General features: G+C 39.2%; 1 long non-coding RNA gene across 1 annotated transcript; it reads left to right on the top strand.

Moving 5' to 3' along the window:
• Positions 1-635: 635 nt before the first annotated feature.
• Positions 636-4,144, top strand: LOC125385206. Its single transcript, XR_007224237.1, has 3 exons — positions 636-895; positions 979-1,111; positions 2,088-4,144. It is a non-coding gene; the product is annotated as an uncharacterized LOC125385206 (long non-coding RNA).
• Positions 4,145-8,685: the final 4,541 nt, after the last annotated feature.

The raw sequence follows: 8,685 nt of genomic DNA, 5'->3' as shown, positions 1-8,685 counted from the left end.
GGCGCGACATAAAGATTCTATCGCGGCTCCTTACTTATGCGCTATCAAGATCCAAAAATTTTCTCTGGCGGCATCGCGAACTCAGAACTGGCAATTACGGCAAACTCCAGTTGGGAAGCACCGCCTCGAGAATTATTGAAACTGATTCCTAACGAACGACCGTAAATTCAACTTTTACACGTCTCTATGTTCTTCCCTTCTTACCATTTCGTTTTACTTCACGCCACATTTTTAACCAAAGTTTCATAATTTCTTGTCGCAATTAACAGCTTGCTAACGATTTGCAATGTTAAACAAGTAAGTAACATAAAATTAGCATCGGGAAATTATTTTGTCGACGATTAACGTTCCGCGTAAACTGGCTCTGAAATAATTTCGTTGTTAAGAGTCGCGAAGTCGAACGCTTTGCCCGAAGTCAAGAAGTTCTCGAATTATTACAATTTGTCAACAAATGGTTCTACGGGAGTCCAGATTCGACTCGAGTGGCCCTCGATTTGTTACCGAACCGACGACGCGATCAATATTTATAAAATCAATATTTTTTATTTACGAAAGTTGGCGAATAATTCGCGTTTTCCGTCGTCGATGTGTCGTGTCCTCGACGCGGTTGAAATATTCATACTGGTGCATAGGGCTAATGCATGCGGCTATTACATCTGCATCTACGAACAACGTGTAATTGCCACGAGCATGTATAATTAGTCTAAGGATACCTTTTCAGTCGAGAGAGGGGACACTTTAAAAGACGCTTCCGGGCTGGATCTATGCGTAGGCACGAATAGTATTCGCTTTATTACACGATGTCCCAACGATCGTGACGGTGTTCCAGAGGAGCTTACAGAGACGTGTCGCGTTGTTCCTCGCCGTCCGGCCATCGATCACCGGCCTTTGCAAGGTGCAGTGATTTAAGAAAAGCACTGTTCCGCTTCAGCCTCGACCTACAACTCGAGGAATAATATATAGCTGTGCCTTTTATAGCGGTGCTTGACAGGATGTAGCTACCTTCGGACATGTTTGGCAGATCTGCAGCTACACTTTTTGTTTGCAGTTATCCATCGTGGTACAGAGATAGAAATACCTGGTCTATCTTGGGATTGTACGCGCATATTAGGTGTGAATTTAGTAGTTAATTGCTGCATTGTAAATATTCCATGGGATTCGAATAAGCAGGTTGCGATATTTAAACGTAGCTCGGAATTCGTGGTGTTTGATTAAAGGAGTTTTGGAGAGTTTCATTCGCTGGAATTGTACGAGCTTGTACCAAGTTTATCGAAGTGCAAGTATTAAATGAAAGAACAAATTTTCCGTATAATTTTGGAAGACGAGGCATACTTTTATCGTACGAACAACTTGGACAACGATTTGCTTTGTTAATTTTGAAACACTACGAAGATTCTTTCGTTAAATTAACAAATTTATCAATGTTACCCGCTGTAATTTCTTTAAAAAGAATAGTTATTTCGATTTCACAAATACAGCTTCACAGTTGTAGTAAATATTGCTCTGAGAAATAGTAAGCCAATAGTAAAATGAAAAATTATTCGCTTTTGTGCTCTTAACTTTAATTTAAGCATTACATTATCTCGTGGATTTAACGCATCGCGTATTTTTATTAAGCAACTATTTCCTCGGAATCTCTCATAAACCTGATTTATTTTAGAGTGCTCTTTACGAGAACGATCGATTCCATTCTCCTGTCGAGCCATTAGAAGGCTTGCCGCGGTAAATTTTATAATTTGGGTCAAAAATAATAGACATACTACAATATTGTATTTGTGAAGAAGATAATCACATTGTCGTGAAACACACGAGCAACGCTTGTCTATTTCTATAGAAAGATTACATTTTACAATTTTTTCGACATAGCTGATGGAACAATCGTACTTGATGAAAACAGTTCATCATCCAGACTGATACTTGATTAATTATCTAGTGATACAGTGTATATTCTTTTCACTTTCTCAGAGTAATTCTTTTCACTGCAGGTTAATTCATCAGATTTATTACGTTAAATGGAAGTCTTGACAAGCGAAAATGGAGCGATTCGCTTTCTTGTTCCTGGAAATAAAAGTTTCGTTTGTTTGCAGGACAGTAGAAGAAAACTCCGTGTCAAGAAAAGTTTTATTTTTAAAACGATTGTAATAAGAAACAGGAAAATGTACGCGACATTTGTCATAATACAACAACTGTAAGATGAGAGTCTGCTTCCCTGACGCCGACATTAGAGGATCTTGTCAACTTTTACTTCGAGAAGATTTATGATGTTCTTACACAACACGATGGAGTAAACATTATATAATGTTATACAGTATGTGTATCAACAATTCTAATGTTTTTTTTTAAAAAAAAGAAGTTATTAAAGCGAACTGAAAGAAATGAAGGAAAAAGCGAGGGAATGGCGAGAAAGAAATTTAGCTCTTTGTAACGTTAGCTGTTTCTCAATTTGTTAGATATTTAGAGAACATATTACTAAAGAAATAGTAAAATGAATAAACATTATCTTATTTAATAAAGTACGGAAAATATTAAGTACTAAAAATTACTGGAAATAAAGTGATCGAATATGTGAAATATTTAGAGTAGGTCGCCTTAATAATTAACCAATGTTATCGTACTCATTTCTTGCCACCCCTCGTGCAAATTTATGCAAATATTCAACACAGATTTACAAGGAATTCCAATTGACCGGGCCGAAATTTAATTTTTCACACCTTCGATCAATTCCTCTTAACGATATTGCCGTCGTGTAAAGCTACTGCAAATTATGCGATAAATGCACGCGATTAGGGTGCATATATTATGTTGTGATACTCGCGGGCTTTCGCGAGAAAACAAGCCAAAAACCATGGAGAAGCATAATTGATTGCGACGACAGTATCGAAATGCGAAATTTAGTAGTTCCCTGTGTATTTCATTTATTTTAAACGCGGCCTCCGTTATTCAGAATTCAACGATTAAATCAACGTTAAATTTGTACCGCGCACGCTCGCACTGCGTGCATACCGGTTTCAAAATATATGGCACCGCGCGGTACGCGCACCATGAATTATGATATCGCGACGCATTAGTTTTAAATGATGCTTTTCAACGTCACCGACGAATTTATGTATAAGGATAACCGGGATCCTGTTAAATTACCGGATCGCCATTCTCGTATCAATCATGCGTGTAAGCCAGAACAGCCAAGTTAGTCACCGTGTGCGTGTGTTTAGACAGTGGTTACGAGTGTGTGCACGTGTTTTCAATCATGGTGATGTTTTTTAACGGTGTTCGAAACAAAGAGGTAAAATGTAAACGGACACCGTGATTGAGGGAATAGAGAACAGAGAATCCATAGATTCTTCTTACAAGATATAGCAACCCCTGATGGGAAGCTCTCGAGGAAATCGTGAAATTTTTTACAAAATATTGTACAACGCTTATATGAAATTCGTTTGCACGAAGATTAATTTTTCATTTCAATTTATCTTATTTCGAAAGTTTCTGTATTTATAAACTTTATTGATTGAATATGGAATTGGATAAACTTTGAAATGGAAAATGAAAATACGATGTATGGAGTGTGAGATACAATTTTTGAGCACTCGTTGTTATTCATTTCCGAAGCATTGCACCGTGCAATTCAAAATAAATTCGAGAAATGCGAGCTTCCTATGTTTTATAAGTGTATTATTGGGAACATTTGATTTCCAAAGTTCGTTAAACCTTATTTCGAGTAAATGCAATGTGCCATTCAATTCGATTAAACGTTGACTGCGTGTACAGTTACCTGCATCGTTCCTCGATTAGCAAACTCAGCACATCGTTCCTTCCTACACGATTCTCGTGTCTGAAAATATGTGTGAGAATGTGTCTCGACCTATATCGTAACGGCATGACTAATTGGTCGCAATAACGGCGACGATCTATCGCCAGTGTAGGCCTAACCAATATTCACGATCACGAGATTTACGATGATTCGATTTAGTGTGTATCAATTGCATTCTGTCATCGAACTGTAGGCTTCGAAGCTTACTTTGAAATATAGGTCTGCTGCAAAGTTATTAAGAGTAATATAACATTTCTTGTCGTGTTATTTTAAACGAGTCCTTATAAATCCCGTTCTTTTTCAAAGTTAGAAAAGTACGATATAATTTTCCTAATATATTAGCAGATGTCACAGATTTGTTTTTGTATAAAATATTCTACCTTCGCATAAATACAAGTTTAAGGAAAAAATTTGTTTAATTCTTCGTTCTAACTGGGTATGTACATACTTTGTCTACATGAACATTATTCCAAAGGCAATTCGTGAACTGCTGTCGTCTTCCTAAATCTTCAAGGTAAACACACTCTGGTACAAAGACTAAGGCATTCGAATTCACGATATTAAATTATCTCGACAAACACGAAATCATTTGTTTTCCTGGCGAACCGCGTTACAACCATGTCTAACTCGACAACCCAGAGACGGATTACCACGACACCGGCGGATCACAACATGAAATATAACACGTTGCGTATTTTAAGGTCGCTAATCCACTTACTAACATGGGTAGAACCTAGCTTAATTCCGTCACAGAGTCGAGTAGTACAGATACAGCCAGCCGGAAAATCCAGGCTCATTCCATGTACTCGTATCTCTTTCTTCTGGACATCACGTTCTAAGATGTATAACGAGTGGATTTCCGTCCTTGTTAGAAAGATGTTTCATAGTAACGAGAGAGAGAAAGAGAGAGAGAGAGAGAGAGAGGGGAGAAAGAGCAAAAAGGGCGACGATAAAACGTAGAAGGACGCTACGTTCGTCCGGCAGATTGCCAAGAGACGGTTTCGGCCCTTGGTGGCCATCGCGCCAACTGCAACCTCGTGGGCGGAATTTAAAAGAGGTCTCCGACTATTATAAGTTTCCTGCTTCTCATCGGCCTTCTGTTCGCCACGCCGCCGAGACACCCTGCACTTCCATTAATCGTAAAGGTAATTATTATGTGACGAGCGGCCAATTGGACCGACCCAAAGGTGAGAGTGTTAATGAAAGAGAGTGGATCGTTTGAGATGAATGCATTCAGCCTGCATGAAAAAGAAGATACAGTCGGTGGTTTGCAAATCATAATAACGCCTGTTGTTACGTCTGTGGATTTAATATCGTGCCAATATTTGCTCGCACTTGTGTTCACTGGGAGTCCGGTAGATGCTATCAATCTGAGCTTCTTGTAATTCTAAGATAGTATCAATGAATTCATTTCTTTTATCAATTAGTATATGATTCCTAAGAATATTCAGTTTGCTCAGAATGTTTCCGTTTCATTATTAACTTCCAGTGTCTTTTTCGTAAGTTGCAGAATCGCGAAGAAAATGAAGAAATTCAATAAATTTTACGAATGATCTCTATGTACAACGTTGCGAGTTCTTGCACGGTAGATATTATAAGAAATATTTCAGAACTCTTTAGTCTTTCTTTAAAAAAGGCAAAGATTTATTGAGAATATTTAAAAAGACTACCGAGAGAACATTTCGAAATTTACAACATTCGAATTGCAACCTGAAAATTGCAGCAAGTCCCAGTGATCATCGTCATTTTTTAAAGGCAGTGCAACACCTGTATACTGAGTCGCGCGTACGCTGCGAATTTAAGTCGTAAATTGCCAGTAACGAAAAGAGAGAGCAGCTTCTTCTCGCGTCAAAGTAGGATTGTGCCGGAGAGAAATTACGCGCGTGTAATTTTCATCGAGCACGGCAGGCTAACTACTGTGTTCGAAATGGCGCGCGTATACGAATATCACGCGCTCGCAGCGATAAATAAAACGCGGTGCGGCTGTTGTTGATATCGCAAGTGCGACACGTAATTAACGTCGGCTCGTACACGCGTATAAAGAACATGTGTTGCTGTGTTTAATACGGGGCCGGTCATTATGCGCGGCGCTAATTTTGAAAGTTTCATTTTTCCCCCTTAATTATGTTATACTCCGTTCAATCCGAAAGTGTCCTCCTGGTTCAATTCGGCTTTTGTCGCATTCTCGGTCAATGCGAGGTGCACACCTGAGAACTTTGCGATCGTCGGTGAAACTCTCGACTCGCTTATCACGATGAATAACAGTCACGTACTGTCGCTTTCGCGATTTCAATCAGTAACCGAAAAGAAAAGAAGAAGAAAGATTAAAAAGAGACCACTTCAATTCTGTTAACTCGGTAAAACGAACTTTCAAACAGGTACTCTACATTGTAGTAGGAAATTAAGTCGCCTGATAAAGAGGAGGCCGAATCAATGGCGCGCCTTTGTTTTTCGTCGTCTGAGAATCGATATCTGCTAGATAAGACATTTCGTCATTGAGACAGAGATGTATATACGTTCACACGTTTCTTGGTACAGCAGAAATTGCAAAATTGCTCCAGAATGAAGCTCGGTCCGGTTAAACCGACGCTTAAGTGCGGCTTTCGTAATAGATCCGTTAACGGGCAGTTATGTCAATTAGATTAACTCGAAATAGCTGGTTTCTGGATTACTTAAATAGTCATTACACCGGTGGATCCAGGTAACGTCTCTAATATCCTAGCTTTACGGGGGCTGCAAGGCTGCCTCGTGCTTTCTGCGGAACGAGCCGCGACAACCACTCGTAAAACGATCCATCTTCGTCCGAGAAGAACCACTCCTTTACCGTCTGGCAATCTCACGATTCGCTTGTCCCTGGTTTTCGTAATTGAAATTGCTCGTGATTTTAATGTTTCGCCGCGTTGATCGTGCTGATTCTTCAGTTCTTTTATCTGTCGGTGGAGCAAGTGGTTCACGAACGTCAGCGAATAATTGTTGCTTGGATAGTGGATGTGGATGGATACGCGTTAAATCGTAATTTTCTTCTGAACGTAAGTAGCAGACATTTTTCCATTAAAGACAACGTATTATATTATCAAGCAATTGCCGTAGAGCTCTTAAAGAAAGTTTTTTCCTTTTCCCTACTAGCTTTTAATTCCTAAGAATAAGAGATAATTGCAGCAGCTCCTCTTTCTGGATATAATTTCGTTATAATTATCTTCTTTCTCCCTTTTTATCCTCTTAATTCTACATTTAATATTTGTTTCCTTGTGCTCGTGTAATTACAAACATTTTTATTATATTAACATTTCAAAGCAATAATACGCGATACATATTCGTCTCAAATGCTGGTTAACATATTCAAATGCTCATCAACTGATGCGCGAGTTTACAATTCTCCTAGTTGTGCGTTTTGAATCAAGATCCGCGCGAAAGGGACGCTTGTTACTCGAGACTCGAGTTTCGAGAGTACGAGAACACGAGATTGCAAAATACTTGAGCATGCTCCTTCGTCGCGTTCGAGCGATTCTTGAGCTGCTTATATTGGATCATTTTAACGATTAAAATTGAAAGTTGCAAACCATTCCGGTTTTAAACTCCACGTGAATTACACTCGACTTAGACAATTCACGTGTTTGTGTGATTTGTAGCGAAGTTTAAAACTAGAAGTAGTTCTGTAAATTTTATCGAGTACGAGCTTCGCGTAATACAAAATTGAAGTTTGTCTGCTGGGTAGATATTATTCATGGTAGAATGGTCTGAAGTATCCTTGTATCATTATGAAACATAATTTGTTTACTTGAAGTTCTACAGACTGTATATTTAGCTAGAACTCAGAGGATGATCATTCTTGCAAAGTAGGCAAAGTATTAAAAGTTTTAAATTAACAAACAAAAAGATTAATTTACGCTAATGATGTTTATATTTACCTTTCCTTTGCAGACAGATGCATCATTCAGCCCATTCCATTATCCCTGTCTCCTTACACCTACCTTTCTTCCTATTTGGTCAAAATTAATAGAACAAGCGGAAAAATTTCGAGTAGCTCGTATCTCAGTCGCTAGCATTAATTTATAGAATAGTACAGTGTTATCTGTTACCAGTTTTTGTTCGCTAAACAAAGTAATAGATGTCGCGTTATCGGTTGCGCGAGCGTCAAGTAGATACGGAACGCACTAGCAAGCCACGCCTCTACTACTCATTCATACGTATCTTGTTTTCCACTGAATTCTACGTATTAAAATTTCCAGCATAGCCAATGGTATTTAAAGAACGGCAAAAGACTATCTCAATTCCATCCAAACAAATTTCTATACTATAGTAACAAATTGTCCAAACCACCTTCAAACAATTCTTCCACAGAATTGCGAATATCGCTGTCGAACATTCAATTACGTACACATTATCATCATCGCGATCTACGATCTTCGGTAGTACGAGAAACTAGGCAAGTCTTTCATAGATCTCACGTCGGTTCTTGCAGGAGCAAATAAATTATCAAACGGTACAAGACTGTTTATCACAGTTCGATTACACGCAATGTAACATTTACGAGGCAAGCCGGCCTTTTCAGGCTCATAAGCGTACGTACCCTCTGCAACCGACTGACTCTGCGCCAGCGTAAATTGTTCTTTACACTCGCTGCCGGGGCGTCCACGCGAAGATCATTGCTCAGATATCGTTACGTATTCTCGCGCGAGCGATTTCAACTCCGGCAATATTCGCGAAGTTACGCAAACACGTGTCGCACGGCTGGTATGTGTTCCGTGTGGCGGTGATTCGCTCGTAAACATTTTATCCCGTGGCGCAGCTGTGCTCCGAGGAAGAGCTCTTGCAATGATAGAGTCTTCGTCGACGTCGGTTCTAGAGCGGGCCGACGGTGAACAGATTTTATCGGC

Source organism: Bombus terrestris, chromosome 6 (assembly GCF_910591885.1).
Source record: "Bombus terrestris chromosome 6, iyBomTerr1.2, whole genome shotgun sequence".
Classification (NCBI taxonomy): domain Eukaryota; kingdom Metazoa; phylum Arthropoda; class Insecta; order Hymenoptera; family Apidae; genus Bombus; species Bombus terrestris.
The sequence above is the reverse complement of the archived record's forward strand: the minus strand, read 5'-3'. Positions and strand labels throughout refer to the sequence as shown.